This window comes from Acinonyx jubatus, chromosome D1 (genome assembly GCF_027475565.1).
Source record: "Acinonyx jubatus isolate Ajub_Pintada_27869175 chromosome D1, VMU_Ajub_asm_v1.0, whole genome shotgun sequence".
In the NCBI taxonomy this organism is placed as follows: domain Eukaryota; kingdom Metazoa; phylum Chordata; class Mammalia; order Carnivora; family Felidae; genus Acinonyx; species Acinonyx jubatus.
In genome coordinates this window covers 22440169-22455148 of record NC_069390.1, presented here as the reverse complement: position 1 = coordinate 22455148, position 14980 = coordinate 22440169, and positions in this window count along the sequence as shown.

The following is a 14980-nucleotide window of genomic DNA, read 5'->3' as shown; positions in this document are numbered from 1 at the left end:
GACAAGGGCCGTAAGAATAGGGAGAAGACAATGATGGTTTCTTGAATTTGTGCTGTATGCTAGACCTCCCTATTTGCATATGTAAATTCAACTCAAAGGGACAATAAATTTATGGAGTAACTTCTGGAATCACCACTTTGCAGATGAAGAAAGAGAGTCTCTGAGAGACTAGAGCTAGATACCAGACCAGCCTTTCTTCTTTTTCCACGCCAACAGAGGGATTATAATTTTGCACCTTTTTAATAGTTGGGGAGGGTTAAGTTACTATCTCTGTGTTGTGAGCAGAAGTGACTGATGTGAGCCACTTCCTGAGTGATGCACTTATTGTAAGTGTTCTCTTCCTCTCTACACTGGCCTGGCAAAAGCAACATATTCCAGATGGTAGAGCTATAAAACTGTGTCACCACCACTAGCCTGGAAAGATGAATTTCTGCATGGAGAATAGTTATTCGGGAAAGTTACTCCACTCCACAATGGACTTTGTATGAACAAGAAATAAATCTCTGGTTCATTCAGCATAATTGGAAGCCAGACCATCCGGGTGGCAAACTTTTTACTCTTTTTCTATATTTTTATCCCTTCAGAAACCACAGTTTCAACCCTTAATACTGAAATAGGTATATGGATACGAGTTCTCTTTTTTGGCAGTATTTAGGCAAATTTGTTCAGTCTCTTAGGATTTCAACCATCATTTAGTTCAGAAATAGAAATAGTATTATGTTCTTACATGGAGAAACTTGTCATTTTTTTATCTTGTAGAAAACTACATATGCATCTTCAAACTGCTCAAATCTTGATGTTTATCTAAATGAAATTATTGTTAGTTCAAGACCATCTAAACCCTTTCTGTCAATCAGGAAGGGGTTAATAGTGAAAGGTTTGTTGTAGCTCTGAATATTTCTACATACAACTAAGTACAGCTTATGGGAATGACTTAAAAAAATTCCTGGTTCCATATGGCAAAAGTATAATAAATAACTCAGCCTTTACATACAGATTGGATTCCTTAAAGGCAAAGAACGAATACACTTAGCATATTAATGTCTTTGGAATTTTGCTTTGTGAGATGTTTAACAATTTCGATGAAATTTATGCCTTTGAGAACTCTGGGCATCACATTTTTAAGGATATTGAAGAAAATACAGGACATGAATAGAGATGTTGATCTTTGAGTATAAATATTTCTGATTTTATTTTTTTATTGAGGTAAAACTGGTATGTAACATTATATTAGTTTCAGGTGTACAACATAATAATTCAATATTTATAGACACTATAAAGTGAGCACCACAATAAATCTAGTTACCATCTATACCATACAATAGACCCCCTTCATACTTTTTACCCACCCACCCACCAACTTCCTTCCCTGTTATTACTACCAATCTATTCTCTGTATCTACAAGTTTTGGGGTTTTTTTTTTTGGTTTTATTTTGCTTAGATTCCACATATAATTAAATCATATGGTATTTGTTTTTCTCTGACGTTTTTCACTTAACATAATATACTCAAGTTCCATCCGTGTTGTCACAAATGGCAAGATTTCCTTTTTTTTTTTTTTTTTTTTTTTACGAATGTGTAGTTTTGCATTGTGCTTTTATGCCACATCTTCTTTATCAATTTATCCACTGAGGGACACTTACATTGTTTCCATATCATAGTCATTGTAAATATTCTGCAACTAACATGAGGATGCCTTTTTTCCCCAATTAGTGTTTCCATTTTATTCAGATAAATTCCCATAAGTACAATAGGTACATCATACGTAGTTCTATGTTTTAAAAATTTTTTGAGGAACCTTGATACTATTTTGTATAGTGCCTGTATTAATTTACATTCCCACCAGCAGTGCATGAGTACCTTTTATTCCCCTATAACCTCTCCAACACTTGTTATTTCTTATCTTCTTCATAACCCGCCATTCTGACAGGTGAGAGGTTGTACCTCATTGTGGTTTTTATTTGCGTTTCCCTGATAAACAGTGATGTTGAGCATCTTTTCATGTGTCTTTTGACTATCTATATATCTTCTTTGGAAATATGCCTTTTCAGATCCTCTACTCATTTTTTAAATTAAATTTATTGTTGTTCTTATTACTGAGCTTTATAATTTTATGTATTTTGAATATTAGCTCCTTATGGAATATATAATATGCAAATATCTTCTCCCATTCAGGTCAACTTTTTATTTTGTTGATCGTTTCCTTCACTGTACGGAAGCTTTGTAGCCGATGTAGTCTCATTTATTTATTTTTGCTTTCATTGTTAATGCCTTTGAAGTCAGATTTTAAAAAATATACTGTCAAAAGCAATGCCAAGGAGCTTACTGCTTATGTTCTCTTATAGAAGTTTTATGGTTTCTGGTCTTACATTCAAGTCTTTAATCCACTTTGAGTTAATTTGTGGGTATGGTGTAAGATAGTGGTCTAGTTTCATTCTTTTACGTGGATTTGTCCAATTGTGCCAACACCATTTATTGAAAAGACTGTCCTTCTCCCATCATATACTCTTGTCTCCTTATTGGAATTAATTGACCATATATTCATGGGCTTATTTTCAGGTTCTCTCTTCTGTTCCATTGATACATGCGTTTTTTTTTTTTAATTTTTTTTAATGTTTATTTTTGAGCCAGAGGGAGAAAGAGAGAGAGGCAGGGAAGGGGCAGAGAGAGAGAGACACAGAATATGAAGCAGGCTCCAGGCTCTGTGCTGTCAGCACAGAGATTGACGTGGGGCTTGAACTCACAAGCCATGAGATCATGACCTGAGCCAAAGTAGGACACTTAACCAACAGCCACAAACAGGTGCGCTTGTATGTATGTTTTTATGCCAATATCATACTGATTTGATTACTGTTGCTTTGTAGTACAGTTTGAAATTAGGGAGAGTGATAACTCCAGCTTTAATCTTCTTTCTCAAGATTGCTTTGGCTATTCAGGGTCTTTTGTGCTTCTATACAAATTTCAGAATTGTTTGTTGTAGTCCTGTGAAAACTGCTATTGGAATTTTGATAAGGATTGCATTGAATCTGTAATTGTTTTGGATAGTATGGGCACTTTAACAATATTAATTCTTCCAATCCATGAGCATGAAATACCTTTCCATGTATTTGCATCTTCTTCAATTTCTTTTTATTAGTGTCAGTATTCAGTGCACAGGTCTTTCATTTCCTTGGTTAAATTTATTTGTTGGTATTTGATTCTTTTTGATGCAATTGTAGGGATTGTTTTCTTAATTTCTTTTTCTGATAGTATATTAGCACATAAAATTACAAGCACATAAAATTACAACCTATTTCTGTATATTAATTTTATATCCTGAAATTAATTTTAATAATTAATTTTAATTGAAACATTACTGAATTCATTCATCAGTTTTAAGAGTTTTTTGGTGATCTTTAAGCATTTTCTATATAAAATATCATGTCACCTGCAAATAGTGGCAGTTTTACACCTTCCTTTCCCATTTGTATTTCTTTTATTTCCTCTTCTTGCTAATTGTGAAGGCTAGGAATTCCAATACTATGTTGAATAAAAGTGTCAAGAACAGGCATTCTTTTCTTGTTTCTGATCTTAGGGGAAAAACTTTCAGCTTTTCACCATTGAATATGATGTTTGTTGTGGGTTTGTCACATATGATCTTTATTATGGTGAGGTATGTTCCCTCTATCCCTATTTTGTTGAGAGTTTCACCATAAAAGGATGCTGAATTTGGTCAAATGTTTTTTTCTGTGTTTATTGAGATGGTCATGTGATCTCGATCCTTCATTTCATTAATGTGGTGTATTATATTGATTGATTTGTGTATGTTGAACCATGCTTGCATCCCTTGAATAAATCCCACTTGAAATGACATATGATCATTTTCATGTATTGTTGAATTTGGTTTGGTAATATTTTCTTGAGAATGTTTGCATCTATGTTCATCAGAGATATTGGCCTGTAACTTTCTTTTCTTTGTGGTGACCTTGTCCGGTTAAAGGCATCAGGGTAATACTGGCCTCATAAAATGAGTTTGGGAGTGTTGTCTCCTCTTCAGGGTTTTTTGTTTTTGTTTTTGTTTTTGTTTTTGTTTTTGAGAGTTTGAGAAGGATAGGTATTAAATATTTCAGTGGTATGATTCACTAGTTAAGCTGTCTGAAACTTGACTTTTGTTTGTTGGTAGATTGTCAAACAGATTCAATCTCCTTCCTAGTAATTGGTAATCGGTTTTTCTTCTTCTTCGTGATTCAGTCTTAGAAGATTGTACGTTCCTAGGAATTTATCAGTTTTTTTCTATAATGGTCCAACTTGTTGGCATATAACTTTTCATAATAGTCTCTTATGATCTTTTCTATTTCTATAGTATCAGCTATAACTTCTCTTTCATTTCAGCTTTTATTTATTTCATATTTCTCTCCCTTTCTCTCTCTCTCTCTCTCTTTTTTTTTTTTTTTTTTGGTAAACCTAGCTAAAGGTTTGTCAATTTTGTCTATCCATCCAAATAACTAGCTTCACTGATCTTTTCTAATTTTATTTCATTCTCTAGTCAATCTATTTTCATTGTGATCTTTATTATTTTCTTTCTTCCATTAATTTTGGGATTCTTTTTCTAGTTTTTTTAGGTATAAAGTGCTTATTTATTTAAGGTTTTTGTTAGATTTTGTTGTTTTTCTTTTATTTAATATCTTGTTTCTTGAGGCTGACCTGTATTGCCGTAACCTTCCCTCTTAGGACTGTTTTGCTTCAGCCCATAGATTTGGGTAGTTATATTTCCATTTTCATTTGCCTCGAGGTATTTTTTTAAATTTCCTCTTTGATTTCTTCATTGACCCACTGTTTGTTTAGTGGTTTATGGAGACTTGTTTTGTGGCCTAACATGCAGTCTATCCTGGAGAGAATGTTCCATGTGCACTTGAGAAGAATGTATAACCTGCTGCTTTTGAATGAAATGTTCTGTTTATATCTACTAAGTCCATTTGGTGTGATGTGTCATTTAAGGCTAACATTTCATTATTGATTTATGTCTCAGTGATCTATACATCGATGAAGTGGGGTATTAAAGTCTACTGCTATAGCATTTCTGTCAATTTCTCCCTTAAGGTCTGTTAATGTTTGCTTTATATATTTAGGTGCTTCTATGTTGGGTGGATACTTAAATAGTTATAAATGTTATATCCTTTTGATGGAGTTGCCCCTTTATCATTGTGCAAGGCCCTTCTTTGTCTTTCATTAGTCTGTGTTTTAAAGTGTATTTGTCTGATAGAAGCATAGCTATCCCAGCTTTAATTTCATTTCAATTTGCATGGAATATCTTTTTCCATCTCTCCACTTTCAATCTGTATGTGTCCTAAGATCTGCAGTGAGTCTCTTGTAAGCAACATACAGATGAGTATTGATTTTTATCCATCTGCTTTTTTATCCATTCATCTTTTGTGCATCTTTTACTGCAGGTTTTTGCTTTGTGGTTACTGTATGGTTTACATATAACATTCTCTCTATACAGCAGTCTATTTTAAGTTGGTAGCAACTTAAATTTGAACAAATTCTAAACACTCCACATTTGACCCCCCACAATATTTTATGTTATTGACATATTTTACATCTTTTTATTCTGCATATCCCTTAACTATTATTGTAGTTATGGTTACTTTTACTACTTCTAACTTTCAGACTAGTTTTATAAGTGGTTAACTCATTACCATTACTATGTATTCACCTTCATCAGTGAGATTTTTACTTTCATATGTTTCTTATATTTTTTTCCTTCATATGTTCTTGTTATTAGTGCCTTTTCTTTTCAGCTTAAAGAAGACATTTAGCATTTCTTCACTCTTTCAATTCTAAGTGATAACTTTGCTGGGTAGAATATATTTTTAGGTGGAAGATCTTTCCTTTCAGCATTTTGAGTATTTCATTCCACTTCCTTCTGGCTTGCAAGATTTCTATTGAAAAATCAGCCCATAGCCTTAGGGGGAGGGTTCCCTTGTTCATAACAAGTTGTTTTTCTCCTGTTGCATTTAAGATTCTTTAACTTTTGACATTTTAATTACAATATGTCTTTGTGTGGATCTCTGGGTTTATCTTATTTGAAACTTTCTGGGATTCCTGGATATCTTTTTCTGTCTCCAAGTTATGGAAGTTTCCAGCCATCATTTCTTCAGGTAAATTTTCTGCCCCTTTCTCTCTTTCTTCTCCTTCTGGGACCCCCTAGAATGCCAATGTCATCCCACATTCTCTCCTATAGGTCTCTTAAGCTATCTTCACTTTTTATTTTATTTTTTTCTTTTTGCTGTTCTCTTTGGGTGAGTGCCACTGCTCTGTCTTCCAGGTTGCTGATTTCTTCTTCTACTTTACCTAGTTTGTTGTTGAATGCCTCCAGTGTATTTTTCAGCCAAATCATTGTTTTCTTCAGCTCTGTGAATTCTGTTTGGTACTTTAATATATTTTCTATCTCTTTACTGAGATTCTCACTGATATTGTGGATTCTGCCAAATTTGGGGAGAATCTTTATAACCATTACTTTGAACTCTTTATTAGATTGATTACTTATCTACATTTCATTAAGGTCTTTCTCTGAGGTTTTGTCTTGGTCTTTCATTTGGAACATGTTAATCTATTTCTTAATTTTCCTTGATTCACTGTGTTTGTTTCTGTTCATTATGCAAATAGCTTCCTCTCCCAGTCTTGAAGATGTGGCCTTGTATAGGAGATAAACCTTATCATTTAACCTTGCCTTTGCTCTTAATTGTCTCCAAAACCTCTGTGATTGTCTAGCTAGCCTGATTTATTCTTGATAGGTCCTAGTTTTTGAGAGATTGCCAGGAACTGTCAGTGTTCCAAAAAGAGTGATCTCAGTCACTCTGATCCCAGTCAGCACCTGGATTCGGGCTTATTGGAATCCAGATCCTCAGGCAGTAGCTTTTGAAGTATGCAAATCTATACAGTCCTTTGGAATGCAATCATAGATCCTACTGACCTCCAGACCAGGAAATCTGGAGGTGTCCCCTGGGTGACAGAGAGCTTCAGACTAATGTATAAGCTTCTTTTTAGAAGGTACCAATGAGCTGTGGTGAGGCCAAGAGAGGGCTCTCAGATGGATTCTCCTTGTCTATGGCCCCTGAGAGTGCCCCTGTAGTCTTTAGACATGTGGCAAATTTGAAGCCTATATCTCTGGTTGGAAACCCAGGACAACTAAATGGGTAGTGTCTATGTAGTGCCCTGAGTATGGTATCCTGTCCAGAAATGTCTGTAAGATTGTTAAATCCCACAGGTCCTAGAAGTATAAGCCCCCTCTGGCCAGCAGAGCTAGGCAATCACGAAGCCTCCTCTTTGCAAGCTGTGCTTGCATATCAGCTTTAGCAAGGCTACAGAAGAATGGTGGGAGCAGTGTGCATGCACAAGCTTTAGGGAGGCCTGGGAAGAGCACTGGGGGCAGGGTAAACTAATTCCTGGGAAGAGCATTAGGAGCGGGGCACATCTGTGGCTTTAGCAATGCTGGAAAAGTGCACTGCAGGCCAGTCATAGCCTCAGCTTTAGTGAGCCTGTGTCTTTCAATTCTAAATGATGTCAGGTGTCCATGTGCACCTGTCTGTACTAGCAAGGGAGAGAGAGAGTTCAAAAAATGGCACTCACCATTGCCTCTGTCCTGGGAAAAATCCCAACCAATTCCTTCCCCTCCAGTAGATGCTTTAGCAAATCTTTAGCAACCAAATCTTCTTCACACATAATTAGTCACCTCTCAAACTGTTGCCTTTGTGCTGCTGTCTGAGATGAGTGATTTTGTACATGAGCCCATTGAAAGGAGTATCTCATATCCCCACAGAGTCCAGGTCCCCTGGAGATAAGCCTTACTGTTTCTCAAATATGGGGGTCTCATATTTCTGGTACAGGTCTGAAAGGTTGGGGTGGCCAATGTGAGACGCAAATCTGGAGTTTCTCAGGGAGAGACCCTAGCCCATGAGATCCCTTCTTACTAGGGATCTGTCTGTCTGTCACCAGACTGGGGGTAGAGTTTTTGGTAAGACCATGTCTCTGCCTCCTACCTATCTTGATATGGTCCTTTTATCTCTTGTATAGGAAGCCATTCAGATAGTTTTCAGCTCTTTTGCAGTGAGACTTTTTTTTTTCATATTTGTTGTAGATTTGGTGTGTCATGGGAGGAGGTAAGTTCAGGGTCTTCCTATATCACCATCTTGAACCCCAGCCACCTTCCCAGCTTAATATTCCATATTTTAATAATCCTCAGGTCTATAAACCCATTTATTGCTTTCTCTTTGAATTTGCAAAAGTCACACATTATCCTGAAATTCAGATTCCTGATTTATAAAATGTGGTGAAGTAAAATAAAGTATGGTGGTTTGGACAAGTAATATAATAATAACAAACAATATTATAATGTCATAATAATATATTAATATAATTAAATGATGATAATAATAATTATAACAAAATAGCAAGCACACTGAATGTTTTACATACTCTTTTAGGGATAGAAGAATTAAAGATCTTTTCTTAGCAGCCTGTTATGACCAACACTATGCTGATATTTCTTGTTATATTTGGACTCTATATATATATATTACTTTCAGGTGTGCAACATAATGAGTCAATATTTGTATATATTAAGAAATGAATACCACAGTAAGTCTGGCTAACATCCACCATCATAGATACATTTTTTCCCTTGTGTTGAAACTTTTAAGATCTATTCTCTTAGCAACTTTCAAACATGCCATAAAATATCACTAACTATAGTTACCATGTCATTATATCCCCTGTACTTGCTTATTTTATAACTGGATGTTTGTGCCTTTTGACTCCCTTCACCTATTTTGTCCAGCCCCCATGCCCTGCCTCTGGCAACCACCCATCTGTCCTCTTATATTTGTACTTCTTAAGCTTGATACAATACTTGAGCCTGTAACCGTAAAGAGTCAACCCAATTTCTATTATTGTGTTATAGAATTGTGCCCATAAAGTATACACAGATGCTCTTGGAGAAGTAGCCTTGGGAAAAGGAGTCAATGAGGAGGAGTAGGAATAAGTTAAGCAACACCATAAGAGAACGGAGCCCTCGTCAACCTGTGGAGCTAACTTATTGGTAAAATATACCGTATGGATGATGCACTGAGACTCAATCTTCTTTGAGTCCCTTTGAAGTACCTGGTAAAAAAGGCTTTGCAGGGTCGAATACAGCTGAGACATGATCCAGGCAGAGTTATTTTTAACAATTTTGCCTATCATCGATTTGGTCTATCTAAAGGGACAGAAGTCCTGACTGAAGAAATCATCTGTCTTGGGGGTAGGGATGAGAAAGAGGAGGAAAAGCTGATTTCCTTCCCTTCTCATCTGTAGTATTGCATTACCTGTGCTCAATTCTATAGTTTACACAAGTGTGTGATTTTCTATTCCTTTGTCTAGCTAAGAGTCAAACCAAAGTGTGCAGATAGACTGGAGCTAGGTAGGAACTGAAGCACCGAGTGTAAAGTGGCTAATATGTGCTGTATAGAGAAAGCTGGCAGGCCAAATTTAAGCTTGAGCAGATAAGTACAAAGTCAGAAGTAGAGAGACAAGATATAAAGATACATGAAGGTAGAAATTATCCAATTCCATATTTATTCCTAGCTCAGTTGACATTCCATATCTATCATAAATTTTTCCAGATATTTCCTTCAGAAGAAATGACTCTTTATATAATCCTCTTCTATTTTGCTTACTGCTCATAATTGAAAGATGAATCTGGACTTGGACAAATTAAGATAAAGGGAGTATATGTGAGAGAGTTCACATGGCAAGTAATGGTGCCTTTTTATGGCTTACTTTTAATACCAGATGCTTGATATGTGGGTGAATCAACCTGGTTTAAAAATACAAAGCTGGTATGGACACAACCTTTGTATGGCAGTTTGCTTCCTGTGACAAATGCAGTCTGGATCTGTGATGAGGCTTTTGGCTGTATAATAAGTGAGTGAACCGATGAACCACTGAACCAGATAATGAATCAGTGTTGGGCCTGATTACATTTTAAATGCATATTAACCATTTAACCTCAATTGGAAGTAGTATTGGAAAAGAGTCTAAAATGATTTACAAGTTTGATTTAAATAAGCAGAAATCTTTAAAATCTAAGCAAAAGGAGACCACTTGTGCAAAACGCATGCCAACCAATACATAGTAGGCATCTAATAAATGTCCTTTCCTTCTTATTAATTCTTGGCCAAATCTGAACTTCTGTCAACTAAATGATTGTGTATACCATATTGTTGACTGAATTTTGCTTAAAAATAATCCAATGTTATAGTCCTGAAATGCCAAAAAGCTTTCATTATTTTCAACAGCTTTATTAATGTATAATTGATGTATAAAGAAATATACATATTAAGGTATATAATTTGATGAGGTTGGGTATATGCAAGCACATGTGTTACCATCACAAAATCAATCTAATATATATATATATATATGCACATAAATATATATATATATACATATATATATATATCGAACATCTCTCAGAGTTTCCTTATGTTCTCTGTTTTGTTTTGTTTTTGTGGTAAAAGCACTTAACATGAGATCTAACCTCTCAACAAATGGTGGAGCACACAATTCTCTATTGCTTACTATATAGGTGCTGTTTTGAACACCAGATATCTAGAACTTATTCATCCAGCATAACTGAATACCACTTTCCATTTCTCCCACCCCAGCTTCTGTAAATCACTATTATATTCTCTGCTTCTATGAGTTTGACTGTTTTCGCTACCTCAAAAAAGCATAAACGGTTATCACCAAGTTTTCAACATGTTATCCTGTGAAAAGCTGAAATCTTATTCACATTTTTACGAAGTGTAATAGTCAATTTACTTTAGTTTAAATAATCAGTAATCTGTTGACAAAACAAAGCTGAGTCTGTTGATTAACACCAGAGAATGAGACCACCATCGTCTGCAAAAATTTGGCAGTGTCTCAGAAGAAGGAAAAAAAAAAAGAACAGATTTATTGAAAATTGGAAGTTTGATTTAAGGCAAATCTTTTCATATGGGGACTTGATTAGAACTTGAAAAAGATCATGGTGTTTTCCCTTGGTGGAAACAACAAGGCAAAGATTTTGAAGCAAATGATTCATACAGTTTTAGGGTACATACTGTTGATGAGTATTTCAGCAAATTTCAGTAATGAACAAATCAAAACCGTTTGCCTGGGCATGTGGCTTTCAGAAAAATAAAGCCATGCTAATAATGACAGTGTAATAACAAAGTCAGGTTGATGTGGATAGTAAAATAGTTTCAGTTCTCAGTATCCAGGCTGTGTATGCAGAATGATAGTTTATTTTTCAGTGGGATTTCTATTTGTGTGGCTCTATGTTAGGAATGTCACAATGAATAACATAGCATCTACCCTCTAGGGTCTCACAGATTTGTAAAAACTCAACAAAAAAAGTACTAATAATTATATCACTATGATGTTGACGATGTAGCGATAGAACAAGAAGTTCAGAGAAAGAAATGCAACTCTATTAAGAAATAGTAGTAAACATTTATTTGAAGAGTTCTCAGCTGAGTCTAGAAGGACAAATAAGAATAAGTCAGTAAGTGCAGTAGGGCTAGGAGGGAAGATTCCAGGGAAGAAAAATAGCAGGTGCAAATTTAGCCAGATAAGAAAGAACTCAGGATGCTCAGAGAACCAGTTTGGCTTGGCTGATATGCTGTATTCAAATACAACATTCAAGACTTTAGATCATTGAAGAACCTTGAATACTATACCGCATTTTGGCTTTATGTGTAAGCAAAGGGACACAATTGTAGGGAAAATGAATAATACTGATAACTGTTGAAGATAATTAACATCTAGATTCTATTCTTTAGTTCTAGAAAGTGAATACTTGGAATTTAAAAGTCCTGGCTTCCCTTTAGGACATATGGTCATTAACAAACAGAGGGCTTTTCTTGTGCTTTTCATAGTATTGTTATAATGCTGATTGAGAATCTGCCTGCAACAAAGCCAGTAATACCACAGTTACACTTGAACAAGATGGATTTGACAAGTCTCTGCTGAGTTCATCTAAAGACAAGAAAATAGACTATCACCCAAACTATATCAAATTACAAGGACCCTTTAGAGTCATTTTACTTATCTCTTCCTACTTTGGAATTAAGCTCAATGAAAGTAGTAATAATAGAGAAAAACAAAAAGAGGGAGAGAGTAAATACACATTAAAAATAAAATAAAATAATAAAATAAAATAAAATAAAATAAAATAAAATAAAATAAAATAAAATAAAGGACCAAATAGGCTTAACATGTGAAAGAAAGTAGAGGGGTAAAGAGAGTGCAAGTTGTGATGGTAATGTGGTACTGAATAAAAACTATAGTCAGTTGTGGACATCTTAATCTGGCAATATGCCATTCAAGTTGTCTTGAAGTAAATCTAAGTTTTGTTGAATGGAAAAATATAAGGCTACAGTCAGATATTCAACTTATTCATTTTTTGTTAATCTATATATGTTATATCGGATCATAATTATTCCAGTTCTTGGTCTTTGAAGTTTATGACTGAAGTAGGGAGAAAATAAAAATTATTGAGTTACATATATTCTGTTTTTTTTATTTGCCCCAAGTAAGTTATGGTTTAATCTTAGCACAATTAAGAAAAGCATACCTTTTTACTCTTAGAGCTGCCCTTATTAGGATAATTAATTTCAAATTGACCTAGTTATTGGAATTGAAGTCATCAGGCAGTACAGGACTGGATTTTGGAATGGGTCACCAGATTGATACTGATGTCACCAAATATGATGGTAGGACTTGGAACAGGTAAACAGACAGGTCACACAGTCTTCCAAACTTATAAAAGAGTGATCAAATTAACAGTGGACGACAAAGATGAAAACCAAAAGAATTGTCATAGAAATGGAGTGATCTTTTCTTCAAGGAATAGTAATAGACATTGAAGTATACCTGGGTACTTACTGATTCCACTTATACCCATGAATTGTATAAAAATAAAGAACACTTACTCAAAAGAAATGTAGTGAGAGAAGCATCCTTCAGGCAGCCCTGTGTTTTAATTAGTTCAGGAAATTTGATGGGAGAATAGAAAGAGATTCCAAAAATTCTAGAAGGCAGAGGTAAGACAATGGGTTAAGGAAATGTTAAGATAGGTAAAAGAAAGCAAAATTTGGATCTTTTAAAATAGCACTGATTACAGTTATTAACATTTTAGATAGTGACCAAGCATGGCAGGACTGTGAGGCATTATCATTTTAAACAAATAGACATGTTTTTCAAAAGATTGGATCCCAGCAGTCACATATAAAAGGAAAATGGGTAAGTGGTAGTACTCAGGCCTCTCAAAATGTGTCACTTGGAGCTTAAACTGATTTTACTTCTGTAGGTGACTAGTTCAGGTGAGCAGGTTGACAATGAGACATACAATTCCCAGGACTGTCACTTCCAATTTGAAAAAGCAACAGCTTCTTGGGGCTAAAAAGATGTGTTCTTTGGAAAGACCCACATGGTCTCCAAGAAGAAGGTGGAAATGGACGTGACTTGAGAATGGAACAGAAGTTCTCTTGGATATGTGTTCAGTTGTCAGTGGGACACTCAAGTTTAAAATATCTGCAAAAGTTGGAAAAATGTCAGACTCAACATTCTGTAAAAGTTGTTTAGCTTAAGAGAAATGTTTGCAAACCACTTTCTTTGAGTAAAGAATTGGAGATATGGTAAGGAAAAGATGGAGAAGAAGGCAAAAGGGGAGTGGAAGGAAAAGGGAAAAGAGAAGACATGTATCTGCCTGTAGTGAAGTGTTTCAAAAACAAAACAAAACAAAACAAAACAAAACAAAACAAAACAAAGGCAAAGAAAAAGGCAAAGAAGTAAGAAAAAATAGTGCCCTTGAAAGCAAGCAAATAATTTCAAGGACCAGAATATAAGCACTATGAAACACAAGGGCATTGAATGGGAAAAATGCCTTGACAGGTACAGGGTCTTTATAAAAATCTTTTGCAAAACACTATTAGGTGTAAGTTTTTCTAGCAGGCTTTATATACCAATAGGCATCCTATAATGAGATGGTGTTATTGGTAATGATTAAAACTCCACAGGCAGGTAACACTGCAAAGATTAATAGGCTGTCCCATATTGAGGGACCATAAAAATAATATTGTTTGTGGATTCTGTAGCTGCTCAAGCACTATTATCTTTGGGCTTCACAGTCTGACTCATTTTTCCTTTCATTCACTCAACAAATATTTATTAAACTTCTTGGATGTGGGAGCTATAGTCTGGTCACTGTCTTTCAGAAAACACTATTATATTTCTGAGTACTGAAAGGCATGTCTTTTTGGGGAGAGGGCAAAAGAGGTGCAATATATTTTTTTTAGTGGTTTTGCCTATGACTGTACACAGTATTAGGAACATTTGAGTATCCAACATGTATTTTCTAAATCAATTCCCACCCACCTTATTTCATGAAATTTCCTTTATCATTTGCCAGTGTGCATCTTGATGCCATAAAAGCATTCTCATTTTGCATGTATTGGACAATGTGTGTTTGCACATGTGATGGGGCACAATCATCAGCAAATAACAGCTTGTGGGTGATTATGTCAAGGACTCTCAACTATTACTGCAATTACTGGTTTAAAAGATGGGCTGGAAGGAAAATGCTTCTGAGTCTTCGGGTATAAAAAATATTGAAATAGAACACGAACCATGTGTCAAAGAATGTAAACTCCCCTGTCAAGATGAATTACTTAGATCAGCATTTCCCAAAATATTTTCTGGAGTACATTAAGAAGCAGGATACTAATGTATTAAAGGGATTTGGTCATACAAGTTTGGAAAGTGTTGCCTTAGAGCAGGTTAAACAAGTTTCTCTGCTGCAGAACATAAAGCCTTTCATTTGATACCTGCTTTATAATCAATCATGGTGCTTTACAATCACCGATAGGGATGGAAATGGCCAGTTATTCGATGTACAATCAATAATCACTTACTTTA